Here is a 14,754-nt window from a genome sequence, read left to right on the forward strand (position 1 = left end):
CCAAGGTGGTATTGACAATGGCCAAGTATTATTATTGGACAATTAAAGAAAAAATGAAATTCAATTACATTGTGGGGATTATTTTTCCTTCCCGTGAGCTACCTTATTCTCATTAACTGGATTCTGCAGTCCTGAGACAGTTTCATACCTGTCATGAATGCTAGCTTTTCAAATAAGCAGCAGCTGCTATATATATATATATATATATATATATATATATATATATATATATTTTCTTCTTTTTACAGGGGAACAGGAGATTCCATTCCATCCTGTTAGATGATGACCTGTCCTCAGCCATCTGCACATCTGTAACCTGAGAAATTGCCTTATTCTCCCAGGCCAAACTGTCCCAGGATAGTTCTGTTCTGCAGGAATTGTAGAACTGCCAATTTAATTGAAGCCTTGTCTGCTAGAAAAGGAAGACTTTTCTTGGCAATGGGCTGGAAGTTAGTGGTTTATGACAAATTGTATGCTTGGGAATTCACATGCAATACAGTAAATGGTATATAGCCTTAAGAAGTAGGTTGTACGTATGGGCAGCGCCAAAGTGGGGGGTGAATAACGTCTACCTGTGTATCCTAACTGCTGGATCCTTCCTCTTCAAGGAAAGGTAGTTTTGAAATTGTAAAGTATAAATGGAAGATTAATAGGACTTCAGTTGTAATATTTTACAACTCTCCACAATTCCATTATCATGGACAGATCATTATCTGTTCAGGTTTAGACTTACTGGGACTCAGAACCTCTGCAGGGGTAGGGGACCGATTAGGATGGTCCGCCCCAGGAGGCTGATGGATCCAGATGGATTCCTGAGGGCTCTTGGGGAGTTTCCTGTCACCTTGGCAGGCGATTCTGTTGAAGCCCTAGCCAGCCTTTGGAATGGGGAAATGGCCAGAACGGTGGACACAATTGCTCCTGAGCATCCCCTCTCACGAAGTGGAGCCAAACCAGTCCCCTGGTTCTCTAGGGATTTGATGTTGATGAAGTGAATGAGAAGGAGACTAGAGCGACGTAGGCGAAAGACTCGGAGTGAATCTGATCGAATACGGGCTAGATCCTATTTGAAAGCCTACTCTTTGGCAATGCGGGCAGCAAAGAAATTATTTTTTGCTACCAGCATTGCATCTGCAAGGAGCCGGTCAGCAGAGCTGTTCCGAGTGGTCAAGGGTCTTTTACACACTCACCCTCAAGTAGAAAATGCAGACCACTCAAAGGCTCGCTGTGAAGAATTTGCTCAGCATTTTGCAGATAAAATCACTCAGATTCGGTCCAAATTGGATGCTACAATTAATACAATGTCAGTGGATGTTACCTTGGCTCCTACCAGTCCAGTGTTAATGGATACTTTTCAACTTGTGCAGCCTGATGATGTGGACAGAATCCTTGGAAAGATAAGAGCCACCACATGTGTTTTGGACCCTTGTCCTTCTTGGCTTATTAAACAGGCCAGAGGGGGACTGACTGAGTGGGTATATGAAGTAATCAGTGCCTCCCTACAACAAGGCAGAATTCCATCCTGCCTAAAGGAGGCTGTTGTGAGGCCTCTGTTAAAAAAGTCATAATTGGATCCCACAATAATGAATAACTATCAGCCAGTGTCTAACCTACCATTTCTGGGCAAGGTTCTGGAACATGTGGTGGCTTCCCAACTCCAGGGGTTTCTGGATGAAACGGATTATCTAGATGCATTTCAATCGGGTTTCAGACCTGGCTATGGAACAGAGACAGCCTTGATCGCCTTGGTGGATGACCTACGCAGGGAACTGGACAGAGGGAGTGTGTCCCTGTTGGTTCTTCTGGACCTCACAGCAGCTTTTGATACCATCGATCATGGTATCCTTCTAGACCGCCTCTCTGGGATGGGGCTTGGAGGTACTGTTCTACAGTGGCTCCGTTCCTTCCTGGAGGGGTGAACTCAGAAGGTGGTACTGGGGGACTCCTGTTTGACCCCCTGGCCATTGACCTGTGGGTCCCTCAAGGTTCTGTGTTGTCCCCTATGATGTTTAACATATACATGAAACCGCTGGGAGAGGTTGTCCGGAGTTTTGGGGTGCCATGTCATCAATATGCAGATGACACTCAACTCTACTACTCCTTCCCACCTCAATCCAAGGAGGCAGTCCTGGTTCTAAACCAGTGCCTGTCTTCAGTAATGGACTGGATGAGGGCAAACAAGTTGAAACTTAATCCAGACAAGACAGAGGTGCTCCTGGTCAGTCGGAAGGCAGATCAGGGAATAGGGATCCAGCCTGTGTTAGATGGGGTCACACTCCCCCTGAAGACACAGGTTCGCAGTTTGGGGGTAATCTTGGACTCAGCTTTAAACTTGGAGGCCCAGGTCTCTGCTGTGACCAGAACTGCTTTCGCACATTTAAAACCTGTGCGCCAACTGCACCCGTTCCTTGAGAAGCCAGATCTGGCCACGGTGCTACATGCCTTGGTTACATCCCGTTTGGACTACTGTAATGAGCTCTACATAGGACTGCCTTTGAAAAGTGTTTGGAAAATTCAACTGGTTCAAAGAGCTGCTGCCAGGCTGTTAACAGGCGCCGATTACAGAGCCCATACAACTCCCCTGTTGAAACAGCTTCATTGGCTGCCAGTTCATTCCTGGGTACAATTCAAGGTACTGGTTATATCCTACAAAGCCCTACATGGCTCAGGTCCACATTATTTGGCAGACCATTTCTCCTGGTATGAACCTGCCTGGACTCTGAGATCCTCTGGAGAAGCCCTTCTCTCCATCCCAACACCTTCACAAACATGTTTGGTGGGGACACGAGAGAGGGCCTTCTCAGCGGCTGCCCCTAGACTCTGGAACTCCCTGCCCAGGGAGATAAGAACGGCTCCCTCCTTGATGGCTTTCTGACGGCAGGTGAAGACCTACCTGTTCAAACAGGCATTTAAGGAATCACTACAAGAACAGACAGGAATGTTGGACTAGTTTAATCATTCTGTTTAATGCATGTCATTTATCTATTTATTTTTAAAATGTTTTAATTGTACTTTTTGTTTGTTTGTTTTTTAATTGCTGTGAAGCCGCTCTGAGTCCCAGTCCTGGGAAAAGAGCGGGATTTATATATATATCCCACCTTTATTCTGACATGGGATCAAAACATAATTCTACCACACCATGTTGCAAATGAGTTGATTTTCTTCCTATCAGCTTTCTTCACTGCCCAGCTTTCACAACCATACATGGAAATTGGAAATATGATGGCATGGACCATCATTTTACACATTAGTGCTTCATACCTAAATTGGCACAAGCCAGCATGGTATAGTGCTTTGAGTGTTCGACTATGACTCTGGAGACCAGGTTCAATTCTCAGCATGAAACTTCTGGGTGACCTTGGGCAAGCCACAGTCTCTCTGCTTTAGGGGATGGCCATGGAAAATCCCCTTTGAAGAAATTTGTCAAGAAAACCCCACGATAGGTTCACCTTAGAGTTGCCATAAACTGGAAACGACTTGAAGATGCATAACACAGACACACACCTAAACTGGGTCTCTTCTAATAAAGCAATAACAACATGAAAGGTATTGTTAGGCAATGGTTTGGTTCTGGTTTATCCTGTGAGCTATGTGCTGTTTTATGGACCTCATTCACTCCTACTTGCCTCTTCCCACTAGTTAATATCCATCCACTTAAACCCTGGTTAGGGAGCCATCATTTGTCTGAGAGAGGCAAGGCAGAACTCCCAGCTCAGATGCCATGCTGAGTTGTCTGTTTGTGGCTCATCTGGAGGCTTCTTTTAGCAGGAGGAGCCAAGCAAGAAAACAGGCTGAATGCACCTGCTCCGGGGCAAGGGCCAGTTTTTGGTCCTCCATTTCTCCAATGGACTGCAGGCACATGTCTCAACTGCCCCAGAAATGATGTGATGTCACTTCTGATTTGGATTGAAAAATGACTAAGGGGGAAGGGGACATCTACCCAAACCATCATGTTTTTATGTTGAACAGTTTTGTGGAGTTTGAGAGCTGGGTGTGTGTGTCACTAGGCCATCCCTGAAAATAAGACTGGGTTTGCTTGTAGCCAGTGGCTACAATTTCCTACCTATGATGTAAACTATGTAGGACTAAACCCATTGACTTCAATAGATATATGCCAAGCATGACTAAATTTCATTTCAACCCACCATTTTCAGTGGAATGTGCTTCTAAATAAAAAAATACTTAACAATTATGATGTACGTTAGAAATTATCAGCATAAATGTTTTCTGTAGTTATGACAGAGAATTTGCACAAGATCAAGTTCTTTTGAATGCTATTGTACTAAAAGGGAAGCATGGCCCATTTATTTTAAAATTTGTTTTGAAACAGAAGATGTTTGGGTAGTCTTCATTCTTTGTGCTATATAGGCAGCATGATCTGTGTTGGTATCACATGCTGATATGCTCCAATAATAGACCAGTCATTACCAAAACATGTAAATATTGTGCAGTTACTAGTTGCCATCTCTTTACAATTCCTGAAATGTCAACTGATATTCAGTTATAATCAGATATAATGTGAACCATTCAGACATTATGGAAAAGAAATGTGATTAGCACAAGAATGTAGACGTTGTGTTACTCAAGAAGAGGACAAGATGATGTTACACAAGTATTACTCATTTTATTTCTCACTTCCACTTTTGGCAATATCCATAAGAAATTATTTGAATTCTAGCCATTGCCCAAATAAGGTCAAATGTAAGTTGGCCTGATATCCTGTTTTGATCAGCTTGAAAAACGATGCATTTCAGCCAGATTTCATGCTTCTATGAAAATGTGAACAATCTTTGTCAAATATGACCCTTTACAGTTATATTAACATAGTAGATGGAGAGAGGATTGATAGTCGAAAATCTTTGTATGTCAGGATTGTACTTTCAAGATGGTCTATTTGTTAGACATGCAAGAGGCTCAAAACTATGGCTTTGGTCTAATCTGTACTGCTGACATAATGCTGCTTGATACTGCTTTAACTGCCATGGCTCAATTTTAAGGAATTCTGGGATTTGTAGTTTTGGGAGATATTTAGTCTTCTCTGTCAGAGAGTTCTGATCCCACAACAAATTACAAATCCCTGGATTCCATATCATTGAGACATGGCAACTGAAGTCGTGTCTTTATTTTTGCAGTGCAGATTAGACCCTAGAGACACTAAGGCGCTCAAAATGTTGGTCTGTAGACTAGTGCCTGTCCCTGAGCCATCTGCTATTAGTCTCCGTAAAACCAAGGAATAAAAGAAACAAGTGTAACCGATGGACACAAATATGCCACCAGTTCCTTTGTGGGGAGGATTACCAGCCCCCCATATCAAATATCTTAAATACTGCCTTAAGGGGGTGTAATCATTCTTCAGTTGAGTCCACAACTTCCTTTTTTTAAATGCCCACAGAGGTTTCAGGTGTCTGCTTAGGTATTTGGTTGTCAGAAAGATGAAGAAACAAAGTTTGCTTCTCTGTCATAATGCTGATTTAAAAACAAAAACAGGGAAATGAGAGTGCACATTTAATGCAGGGATAAACTCATGTCATGATTTATCATCTCCATATAAAATAAGGCCTAGGATGGGTGTTCCCCAAAAAGGTACAGTAGTAGATGTTTGGTAAGAATGAGGACACACCAGACAGTAGTCCAAATGGCTGGAAAAAAAAGTTCCTACTTTTAATATCAAGCTGAAAAAATCCAGACATTTTATGGCTTGCTATTTGTGGGAGGCAAAACTGCACATTATAGCCCACATATCTATCTGAGGAAGGAACTGGGGAACAGAGAACTGTGAAAGGCAATGTTATCTTTCCTAACAATTGGCCATGCTCTCCAGGGCAAATGGGAGCTAAACACCCTGAGAGTTACAGATCCCTTCATTTTCCAATAGATCAAAGATGAGCAAAGTGTAGGTTAGTGTTATGGGTGACCTGGAAGTTACCAGAAATCACACCCAAATTGGATTTTCCTTTGTTTTTGGTCACTTGGGGGAGTTTATTTCTCTGCTGGGAATATTAAAGAGATTATCCCATGAAGCCTCCCCCCCTCAATTTTTCTAGGGGATCTGTTCTGAACACACACACACCACGAAAATGGCTTGAATGGTGGCACACACCCCATTTTGTACCCCTCAGTTTGCAACTATTCTTTTCACATTACAAAACAATTGTGAATTGATAAGAGGCTACCAGTGCATCTTATTGCACTACTGTTCTGTATACTCATCAGCTATCCGAGATTAAGTAAGTAGTCTATCCTTCATTGTAGTGAAATCAATTTAAATTCCCTTTCTCCTGCCCAAGATGAAATGATTGCCTCCTCAACAGTAAAAAGTCTTGCTTTTATTGGGAAGGGTGTGTGTGTGCAGTGTGTTACCACATATGGATTTTAATAAATTTTGGAGTGTGTGTGTGGAGTTCCTTCATGACCTCAAAGTGACCTGGCAGGCCAGCAGCCATAATCCTAAAAGCTGTGGGTCAGGTAGGCAGATGAGTCAGCCTCACAAGACCCCTGAGAAGCAATACTTTGGAAATTCCCCACAGAGAGGTTTGGGAGTTGCTAAAGGGAAAACCATCAACTCCAAGAGTAAAATCTTTATTTTAGGATGAGCCAGTGATTAACTTAACTCATCTACCTTCTCCCCCCATTGTTGTCAGACCACTTTGCCTCAACAAGACAATGCAAAGCCTTTGTTTACAATGGCCAAGCAACCAAACACCTTTGTTCTCTGAAGTACCTTGGAATGACCCATGGCACATACTTCAATAAGGGGTTAACTGCATTACTGACAACTATTCACAGGATTTTCCCATTCATTAAAAGCAGCAGCAGAAGCATGGACTGACTACGGGATACCTACTGCCTAGCCACAAGGTTGTGTGGTAGGATCTGGCAATTACAGTTACAATCCTGCTTCTATCTTTGGGCATTGCAATTTTAAAAAAAAGATCTGGGGCTTTGTGGGTCTCTGGGTTGGGTTCCTTGGGGCAGCAAAAAGAATTGAGTACTGTATGTTGCCCACAGGACACACTTCCCACTCGTGTTCCAGAAGATTAAATATGAAAGAAACTAGGCCTTTTTGGGAGGGGGGTTAGACTACTAACAGCATGACATTTTTACATTTTTCAAAGGGGGGCATTGGTGAGGTTTGCAAAAACTAGGGGGACATATGTAATCTACAGTCCATGTTACCACTTTGTGGAATGGAAATCCAGTCCACTACAGCATGTACAGGCCTTGCAGTAATATTCTCTTAGAAACCTCACAGCCTCTCCTTTCACAGCAAGTGTGTCCTTTGGGTTAATTTCCCCCTTTAGTTAAACTGTTGCAAAGCCTGAGATGTGATGGAGATTAGGTTTATGACAGCAAATGTGATGTTATGTGTGCACAAAAATAAACATGCATACTTGAATTACATTTTTACTCCATTTGGCATGAAGATATATAATACACAAAACCTACCGGGCTTCCACTATAACATGTTTTTATACATCATATAACCATATGAATTATTGATTTGCCCCAATAGCTAAAGGAAACCCTATGGAAGGGACTATATTTATTACTTGAGTTCAGAAAGGGAGGAAGAGCTGGATTTGGAGATGAAGTACAGTTGCTGGCAAAAGTGTTAGTAGAGGGGTGCAGGGTGTGTGGACTTCACTGGGTGACACCTCAGAGGGAGAGGTGTCTGCCTTTCAATGTGGAGTGTCCCACTGTGCCTCTTCAGAGACTGATGGTCGTGGGAAGGACCCAGTCCACCTACCTGCATGTGGCAAGGAGGCCAACTGGGATGCTATTGACATGCCATGGTGAACTCCTGGAGGCCTTCCCATCACTAAATGGGACCCTTTTGGGACTTACAAACAAGGTGAGTTTTTATCTGTTACCTGCCCTGGGTCCCTTTCTGGGAGAACAATGGCATAGAAATGCAATTATTAGTAATAATAATAATAATAATAATAAACCAGAATAACTCAGGATATGAACAGTCCATTTGGATGCCCAGTTCATGAGTGGCAAATAGACTGAAGCCTTTCTGTTTCATAGCAGCTCAATCTATTCCTGAGGGACCATTGGCCTGGTGACTCCAGGCCTCGGGATGGCAGCATGAGTTATCACACTGAGGTGGCACCAACCCTAGTGACTCCACTGACTGCCAGGGCTAAGAAGTGGAGGGTTTGGTGGTTTTAATAAGGTAGAGGTAGTTTCAGTTATGTATTTAGAAGGGAACAAAAAGGGGTAAATTTTTTATAAGAAAACTTCTACAGTATATTGCATTTTCATCCATTTTGTACTTTTTATCTAGGCTTTAAGGTTGTATCTAAACTACTGAGCATCACAGATGGAAGAGTCCTGCAATCAAACCCTTCACTGACACTTCTTGGGGCAGTATATATGTGTTAAATTTAATATATAATTTGTTGTACTGATGCCAAAAATATATCATGACTTAAACTATGATTGTATTTGCAATATTCAATTGTAGTTAGCCCCATAGAACCCAGAAAGTGATACAGTTGCATTATTTATGTGAGGAGTGCAGATGAATGGACAAACTCTAGTAGTCTCTACAATGCTAATCATACCTTCCCTCTTTCCACATGCCTTTTCATAATCACCAAAGAAATGTTAAGTACAGTCTTGAAACAACACAATCATGTTTATGGCTAGCATAGTTTCTGCCGCAATGTGCAGTATTAATCTTTTAGAAAGAAGGATGTTTCGTTCATGAGAGAAGAGCATTTTTCCCCAGCAAGGAAAGTGTTTGTAGCTGTAGTCAGCCCAGAATTTCTTACGCTATAAAGCATGGCTACATAGAAAATTGAGTGCATTTTCCCTTCTGCACCCCAACCAGTCATCTGGCACCTTGAAAAACAATCTTTCAAGCTGTCTTCCAGCTATTTTATATTAAAATACTGAGCTGCTAGCAGATACCTGTGCAAGTCAGTTGGAACCACAACATTAACTTTTCATAAAGCTGAAAAAAGATATGGTTGAATTTGATCTTTTTTTCCTTCTTCACTTACTTGTCTATTGACATATTTAATCACTTAATGGCGATAGCAGAAGCAGCAGCAGCAGCAGCTGAATCCAGTTTATATCCCACAGTACCAGAATGTTAAAAAGTTTTATCCATTTATCTTTATAAAGGTGTGATCCTTCCTATGCAGACTGACTTGGAAATATGGTAAGCTCAAATGAAGTCTGTCTGCATTCTCTACCTACTGAGCATGTTGAGTTCTCACTGGACAGTTTGAGGTTTTTCACCCCTTTGAATATCCCATTCCTCATATTTTGGGAATTATTCAGGGTAGGGTTGTATTGGATCTCATCTGCTGAAGGTACATATAAGCTTGCCTTGGTTCTGTCCACTGTTGACAAAGGTTTATTCTCCTTGAGACATCCAGGTTATTTTTAAAAAGACTCTTCCCCCTTTGTGGATAAAAAAAATATGTATAAGTTGACATACAGGAAGTTCTCTTACAGTAAATCTGATCATTGGTCCATCCAGCCCTGTATTGTGGTTGGGAAAATTACTGTTTTAGGCTACTACTCCCAGCATGGTGGCTTAGAGGGTGAGTGGATCATGCCACATGGATACGAAAAAATGCAGGATCTCAAGTCCTATTTTCCCTAATGGCAGCACGATGTGCGCATGGCTGCTAGCATGGCCACATGCATATACATACCGCCATTTGGGACAACGGGGCTTGCCGTCCATGGATGCTCAAATCCATTGATGGCAAGCCCATGGATGGCAAGGTCCCACTGTAGTTTTATCTCACAACGCCAGGGTTTAGACCTGGATATACATAAAGTATGTGCTTTAATACTTAATTATCTATGTCCTTACTGCAGATTCTTTATCACTCCCACACTTAGGCCACAGTTAGCATTTATATCACATTGCTAGAGATTGTATGTTGCTGCTTTTTGTAATATTTTGATGATTTAAAAAAAATATTTAAAAACTTGTATTGTCTTGCATTTTAATGGAATGTATTCCATTCTCTAAAAAGGCATCTTATAACAATGTTAAACATATGCATGGTGACTTTCCATAGACCTAGTAAGGCTGAAAGAGCTGTCAAAGTCAAAGTACCAGTGGTCCAACTTGATATAAGGGGGTGGCTGACTGTGCAACTACTGCTCTCTTGATGCATTCACATTTCTGGGATGAGGAGTCCACTCTGATATTGAACATAGCACTAGTTAGTAATATAGACCACAGATTGATTAATCCAAAACAAAAGGGATTTGTGCCTCATAGCTCAACATTTGTTGTTAACTGCTTTCAACTCAACTTCAATTTAAGGCAGTCTTATGAATGAGAGACTTCCAAGTCACACTGTTATGAACAGCCCTGCTCAGGTCTTGCAGATTCGGAGCCCTGGCTTGTTTGAATCTATCCACCTATAATGTGGTCTTTCTCTTTTCCTACTACCTTCTACTTTGCCAAGCATCATTGTCTTCTCTAATGTGTCATGCCTTCTCATGGCATGTCCAAAGTTCAACAATCTCATTTTAGTCAGCTTGGCTTCTAGGCTTGAGACTTGATGTTCAGGCTTGATTTGTTCTAGGACCCATTTATTTGTTTCAGCATACAAGTGTTGTTTCTTTGGTTTTTTTCAAAAATGACTCCGAATGGGGGGAGATGTGCATAAACAACATCTTTGTTGAAAGCTGCAATATGTCTATCATGAGTAGGAAGCAGGACACAAAATGAAAATAGTAACCCTTCACCAAGTTTGTTTATTCTCCATTACAGCATGTGTAAGCTATCCATATAAACACCAAAAAAGATACTTTCTGACAACAGCTCCCAGAATCCCCCAGTGGGGAGGCCAGTTGTCACACTGCCTGAAGAATTCTGGGAGTTGTAGTAAAAAAAGGAACTTTTCAAAAGTTTTGCAGAAACCCAGAGCAAAAATTGGTTGGAAAGGGTTGGAAATACAGTCACTGACCTACAATCTTGCAGAGATTGTGTGTGTGTACATATTTATATTGCTGCTCTCTTGCAGAGATTGTGTGTGTGTACATATTTATATTGTTGTTAACTGCTCTTGAGTGGATCTTGACTCATGGCAACCCTGTGGATGAGACTTCTCCAAGTCTCCTGTCCTCCACTGCTCTGCCCAGGTCCTGCAGGTTCAGGCCCATGGCCTCTCTGACTGAGTCCTTCCATCTGGCATGTGGTGTCCCTCTCTTTCTACTTCTCTCTAACTTTCCTAGCATCATTGTCTTTTCTAGTACTCCATGCCTTCTCATGATGTGGTCAAAGTATGACCGTCTCAATTGACAGGCTGTATAGACTGGCCAAAAGGGCCAGCGTTGGGGTGGAGTGGGGACATGGCAACTGCATGCCACACACTTTGACTCCACCCCCAAAGCAATGTCACACCACCCACCTGACCAGATGGCGGGCAGCATCACTGTGGCGCAGCATTGACTATTTCAATTTTCTCATTATCTCTGATGAATTCTTCTAGATCTTTCATGGTCATCGTTTTTGTATTGTTAATGTTGGGTGTTAAGCCTACCTTGGCACTTTCCTCCTTGACCATCTTTGGTAATTCTTCCAGGTCTTTGCTGATTTCTGCTAGCAGTATTGTGTTGTCTGCATATCTTGGATTACTGAGATCCCTTCCTCCTATCTTCCCTCCTCCTGCTTCTGCATTTTGCATAGGGGTAGAGATTACACAACAGGACAATCAGATGTATTGACACTCTCATTTCTTTGAGAGCATTCCATAGCTTTTCATGGTCTGTGCAAAAACTTTGCTGTGAAGCAGATGCAGACTTTTTTTGGAATTCCTTGATGCGCACCATTATCCATCATATGTCACAGTGTGATCCTTGTGTAGAAAAATCTTGTAGCACCTTTGAGACTAACAAAAGAAAGAAGTTGGCAGGATAAGCTTTCAAAGACTAAAGGCTACTTCCTCAGATGCATTTGGACAAGATCTCTCTATAGTGTATACTGATTCTACAGACTAATATGGCTATATCTTGAATTCTATCAGTGTGATCCCTATTTGCCTCTAAGACAGCATGGTGTAGTGGTTTGACCATTGGGCAAAGGACTTTGTCACATGGGGGGAGGGGAAATCGGGTTGTGGGAAATTGGGGGTTTAAACTGTCATTATCCCGGGGAAAGTTGCATGATCGCAGGAAGATTTTCACAGACATCGCGATTAAAGAGGATTTATCTTGGGAATAACCAGGTGATAACCAGCAAAAGATCATTCATAGAATCATAGAATCATAGAATCGTAGAGTTGGAAGAGACAGCAAGGGCCATCCAGTCCAACCCCCTGCCATGCAGGAAATCCAAATCAAAGCATCCCCAACAGATGGCCATCCAGCCTCTGTTTAAAGACCTCCAAGGAAGGAGAATCCACTACACTTCGAGGGAGTTTGTTCCACTGTCGAACAGCCCTTACTGTCACGAAGTTCTTCCTAATGTTGAGGTGGAATTTCTTTTCCTGGAGCTTTCATCCATTGTTCCGGGTCCTGTTCTCTGGAACAGCAGAAAACAAGTTTGCTCCCTCCTCAATATGACATCCTTTCACATATTTAAACAGGGCTATCATATCACCTCTTAACCTTCTCTTCTCCAGGCTAAACATCCCCAGCTCCCTGAGTCGTTCCTCATACGGCAAGGTTTCCAGACCTTTCACCATTTTAGTCACCCTCCTTTGGACACGCTCCAGTTTCTCAATGTCCTTTTTGAATTGTGGTGCCCAGAACTGGACACAATATTCCAGGTGGGGCCTGACCAGAGCAGAATACAATGGCACAATTACTTCTCTTGATCTAGACACTATACTTTTATTGATGCAGCCTAAAATTGCATTGGCCTTTTTAGCTGCCGCATCGCACTGTTGACTCATGTTCAACTTATCGTCTACTTCATTCATGGGATTTCCCTGTGAATAATTTGTTGCTGGTTATTACCTAGTTATTTCCAGGATAAATCCTCTTGAATTGCGATGTCGTGTGAAAATCTTCAGTGAGATTGCGTGACTTTCATGGGATAATGACAGTTTAAACCCCTGATTTTCTCACTGATTTCCCCCCTTTGATAAAGTCCTATGACTCTGCTATGTAAGATTATTTCATCAGAGAAATATTCATGGTACCAGCATTGTTAAATACCATCTCCCTCCCCCACATCTACCTCAATTTTTGTATGAGTTCTATCACTGAAGAAGAATTATTAGCTTAGTACGTTAATGTAATAAAACTTTTTGTTTTATTACTTTTTATTTACTTTACCACAAATAACAGAACATGACATAAACCCCATCCTGTTTTCGCCATCCCGATGTCCTGTTTCTGTTGCAAGGAAATATGAGACTGATCCAGACCGGCGCTTTGTGCCGGCCTGCCCACATACTAGGATTGTCTGGGGGCGGAGCATCTAATATGTGGCGGCGGCGTCATCATGGCGGCCTCCCATCTACACGGGGGCTGCCATCATTACAATACGCACACGCCACATCCAAATGCTTATGGTGGCCTGGGTGCGGCACAGGAAGGAGCTCCGAAATGGAGCTCCTTTTGGGAGCCGCATCATTCCTGCAGCAACCAATTCTATAGATTTTTGAAGATTGGACTGGGTCTCTGAAGACCAGGGTTCAAATTACTGCTCTGCCATGAAACCCACTGGGTGACCTCGGCCAAGTCACACTCTCTCAGCCTCAGAGATGGCCATGGCAAACCCCCTCTGAAGAAAGTTGCCAAGAAAACCCCATGATTAGGTCACCTTCAGTCAGGAATGACTTGAAGGCACAAAACACACACACACACACACACACACACACACACACACACACACACAGACACCTTTAATTATATTCTCCTGGACCTGGTTTCAAATCCCAGCTCAATCATGTAAACCCACTGGGTGACTTTGGCCAAGTCACACTCTCAGCCTCAGAGGATGTCAGTGGCAACCCCTCCCCCCCCCCGAAGAATCAGGCCAAGATAACACTCTGATATAGGTTCCCTTTATGGTCGCCATAAGTCAGGAAAGATTTGAAGTCACACAACAACATATACCTATATCTACAACCTAAAGAAAAAAGCATGAGGCATAGGGAACTTGGCCAGAAGAACCATCTCCATTTTAGGGAGAGACAAGTTTAAAAAGAGCAACAAGCTCCACAGACAGAAGAGGCAACCTTCTCCAATCCCTCCGATTCCCATTTTACCACAGGATGGCGCCTGTGGAACAGGCAATTCCAGCTAGGGTTGGGATGCAAATTTTTTTCCCTCTTCCAGAATCCCTCCACTTCCCTTTGGGAACACTTTATTATTGTTGTTGTTGTTATATTGTAAATAAGAGATCCTCCTTGCCTCTTCTTATCCTTGCGGGCCATTTCAGAGGCTTCCAAACAGATTGGGCCTTATGCTTTATGCACCACAAAGAGAAAAGTATCATTGTTTGGCATGTTTGCTGGATTTATTTTTTTAATGTGCTACCAAGATGTGGACTCTGGAGGAAGACAGAGGTCACCAACTCCGCTTTTCTGACCCAGTTGAGTCCAAAGACGTCAATAAGACTGTGGTTTGTTCCTTTGGGGGAAAAAGGCTATGCAAAGGGAATTTTGTAGCACCTTGAAGACTCCCTGAGAGAGAGAAGTTGGTAGCCAGAGCTTTTGTAGACTTGAGCCTACTATGTGCCATCAAAGAGGCTCCCCTTACTCCCCTTTCTTTTGACACATTGACCATGGCAATGCTGTGAGGTGAAATTTCAAGGGGCAGATT

At 42.5% G+C, this 14,754-nt stretch overlaps 1 pseudogene; it reads left to right on the forward strand.

Moving 5' to 3' along the window:
- Window positions 1–773: 773 nt before the first annotated feature.
- On the forward strand, window positions 774–7,794 carry LOC149323991 (uncharacterized; annotated as a pseudogene).
- Window positions 7,795–14,754: the final 6,960 nt, after the last annotated feature.

Source organism: Sceloporus occidentalis, unplaced genomic scaffold (assembly GCF_023333645.1).
Source record: "Sceloporus occidentalis isolate IW3139 unplaced genomic scaffold, rSceOcc1.0.p SCAF_1, whole genome shotgun sequence".
Lineage (NCBI taxonomy): Eukaryota > Metazoa > Chordata > Lepidosauria > Squamata > Phrynosomatidae > Sceloporus > Sceloporus occidentalis.